Raw genomic sequence first — 3,914 nt, 5'->3', positions numbered from 1 at the left:
AAAATAACAAATACTTGGAACAGACTTCCAGCGGATGTAGTAAACAGTAACACAGTAAACGAGTTCAAGTATACGTTAGAGAAGATCATAAAAATCTCTAAATGCTTAAACTAAATCGCTCTACCAAGAGCAAATGGAGTTTCATGGATGGACTAAAAAAGTCTTTGAAACATCCAAAATCCTTGTAACTCCTTATACCAAAGTTGCCAGGTTTTCCAAACGAGAAAAGGCCAAAGTCTGATCAACTGCAGGTTTGTAAGGCCAACCTAATAGTAGAAAAAGGGCCGAAAATATAGCCTTTAAGGCAACCAATTTCAAAAAGGGCCAAATTTAGGTATCTAGCACGAAAAGACCAAATTTGGAGATTTTGGGGTCCGAAAAAGGCTACCCTAGCAACCCTGCTTATAACTCTCTCTCTCTCTCTCTCTCTCTCTCTCTCTCTCTCTCTCTCTCTCTCTCTCTCTCTCTCTCTCTCTGCTTCTTGTCCTAAATTGCCTCTTCCGTCTATCTTCCTCTCTCGCTTTATCACTTTCTATTTAATTAAATTATCTCTCTTATCCTGAATTTTCTTTTTTCCCATCTTATATCTTTGTGTCTATCTGTTTCCATGTAAATTCAATTCCTGCGCCACAAAATCTTCCCTTGTGACTTTATCTTTAATATTCCTAGATATCTTTGAAACGAAACTTACGACAGCATAGCCATAAGATTTTAACTATCTTATTACCAATAAAAGCTTTTCCTTGTAGCTTAGCTACTACTACTACTACTACTACTACTACTACTACTAACAATAACGATAATAATAATAATGATTAATAATAATACTAATAATAATAATGATAATGATAGTAATAATAATAATAATAATAATAATAATGATAATGACAATAACAATAATAATAACAATAATAATATAAGTACCAACATCATAATTCATATAGTCAATTATCAATTTAATATAAGAAAAATTAAAATACAAAATATGACAGAATTAAATTTAATTTGTACTACAGAAATAATGAAACGCCCGTTTGGAACACTCAGGACAAATTCTTGAATTAAATGTTAAACTATTCGTTACTGGAGGAACTTTGTAATTGTGAAGAATGTGTTTATCTCCCTTTTCATTCTTGGCAAACTATAGTCATTTCTTTTTATATCTTATATTTTCCATTAATTTTTCGTTTATTGTTTTTCATTTCCTATTTCCTTCCCCCAATGGCCTATTTTCCCGGTTGGAGCCCTTGGGCTTGTAGCATCCTAACTGCCAGACTTGAGTTCGAGTCCTGCTTAAGCTCGTTAGTTCCTTTGGTCGCTGAAACCTTATTGCATTTGCACTGACTAGCAGCGGTGCCCTTTTAGCTCGGAAAAGTTTCCTGATCGCTGTGATTGTTGATTGGACGAGATCATTCTAAGCAATCAGATAGCAGGAAACTTTTCCGAGCTAAAAGGGCACCTCTGCGAGTCAGTGCAAATGCGCCTATTAAGAAAAATTGAGTATAGCTGACTATCAAATTGGGTAAATTCGAAATAATATATAAGGATTTTTCTATATAAAGTAAACACCTGACCGCGCTTCGAAAAAAAAATCTAGAGAATCTTAAAGGCTTAAAGCCAGGCCATGAATGGCAAAGGCAAGCAACAGTGCCGGCATCTTTTGACTGGCCGACAGTACTGCATTGGATCCTTCTCTCTGGTTGCAGTTCATTTTCCCTTTGCCTACAAATACACAGTGAATAGTCTGGCCTATTCTTTACATATTCTCCTCTGTCCCTTATACGACTGACAACACAGATTATCAAACAATTCTTCTTCACTAAAGGGATTACTGCACTTTAATTGTTCAGCTGGCTACTTTCCTCTTGGTAAGGGACACTCCAAAATCAAACCATTGTTCTCTAGTCTTGGGTAGTGACATAGCCTCTGTACCATGGTCTTCCACTGCCTTGGAATAGTTCTCTTGCTTGAGGGTACACTCCAGCACACTATTCTATCTTATATCACTTCCTGTTGTTTTCCTCAAAGTTTTTATAGTTTATATAGGAGATATTTATTTCAATGTTACTCTTCTTAGAATATTTTATTTTCATTTTTTCCTTTCCTCATTGGGCTATTTACCCTGTTGGAGCCCTTGGGCTTATAGCATCTTCCTTTTCCAATTAGGGTTATAGCTTAGCTTATAATAATAATAATAATAATAATAATAATAATAATAATAATAATAATAATAATAATAATAATAATAACAAGTGAGCAAGTCCTGAACGCGGACATGGTCCTCGTAGAGGACATACCTCCGCCAAGGTGACCTAGAGCGCCATATGTCCTAGAATCATGAATTGATGTGACTTCGACCTTCACATGACCTTGACCTTCACGTGACCTTCAAGTGACCTTGACCTTCACGTGACCTTGACCTTCACATGACCTTGGCTTCAAGTGACCTTGATCTTCAAATGTACTTGACCTTCACGTGACCTTGACCTTCAGGTGACCTTGACCTTCACGTGACCTTGACCTTCACGTGACCTTGACCTTCAAGTGACCTGCTTGACTTTTGACCTTCAAGTGATCTTTGTTCATTTGCCACTGATACTTAATATGACATTGATATAATGCACCAATATGACCTTGACCTTTGACCTTTATAAATTTGAACATCACCCATGGGTTGCGCCTGGACTAGGACTTCCCTGTTGGCTTATGCAAAAGTCAGTGCTTTATTTCTGTCTCTTGATATGGCCACTTATGTCATAGTGACACCAGTGACCCCTGTGACCTTGACCTTGGGGTGACCTTGACCAAAATTTAATCAGTTCTTCCATACACATTGGGGAACTACTTGGCCAAGTTTGAAGTGATTCCGTGTAGAAATGTGGCCTCTACGTTGTCCACAGACAGACAGACAAACAGAGAAACAAACAAACAAACAAACCGAACCGAAAACATACCCTCCTGGCGGAGGTAATAATCGCCCTATCAAGCAGAAATATGCCATAAAGACTGACCATAATATACACATGATCAGCGCCCAAGACATCTCCCAACACAAGCAAGTACCAAGGAGAGCCAGACAATGGCTGTCGATGATTCAGCAGACCTATAGGCTCCCCCAAACCCACCATCCTTAGCTCACAAGGATGGTAAGGTTTCAGCGCCAAAAGGAACTAACGAGTTTGAGCGGGACTCGAACTCCAGTCTGGCAATTAGGATGCTACAAGCCCAAGGGCTCCATCCGGATAACAGCCCATTGAGGAAAGAAAATAGGAAATGAAACACTATAAACGAGAAATAACGAATAAAAAATATGAAATAGCTTAAAATCAGAAAGAAAAAAAATCTAAAATAGATTTGTCATATATAAAATATGAAGTGACATTTATGTCAACTTGTCCAACATAAAAAAGCATTTTTTGCAAGTTTCAACTTCTGAAGTTCCACCGATTCAATTGCCAGATTTGGATGATTATTTCATAACCTGGTCTAATGACGGGGGAAAAAAATCTACGGAGTGAACTTCTAGGAGAAGGACACTCCAAAATCAAATCATTATTCTCTATTCTTGGGTAGTGCCATAACCTCTGTACCATGGTCTTCCACTGTCTTGGGTTAGAGTTCTCTTGCTTGAGGGTAAACTCGGGCACACTATCCTATCTAATTTATCTTTCTCTTTTTTTGTTAAAATTTTTATAGATTATATAGGAAATATTTATTTCAATGTTACTGTTCAAAAAAATTTTAGGTTTCCTTGTTTCCTTTCCTCACTGGGCTATTTTCCCTGTCGGAGCCCCTGGGGATATAGCATCCTATTTTTCCAACTAGGGTTGTACCTTAGCAAGTAATAATAATAATAATAATAATAATAATAATAATAATAATTTAAATTTCCGATTTTAGCTTTATCTGTCTGG

The sequence above is a fragment of the Palaemon carinicauda genome, chromosome 9 (assembly GCF_036898095.1).
Source record: "Palaemon carinicauda isolate YSFRI2023 chromosome 9, ASM3689809v2, whole genome shotgun sequence".
Classification (NCBI taxonomy): Eukaryota; Metazoa; Arthropoda; class Malacostraca; order Decapoda; family Palaemonidae; genus Palaemon; species Palaemon carinicauda.
Note: the sequence above shows the minus strand (reverse complement) of the source record.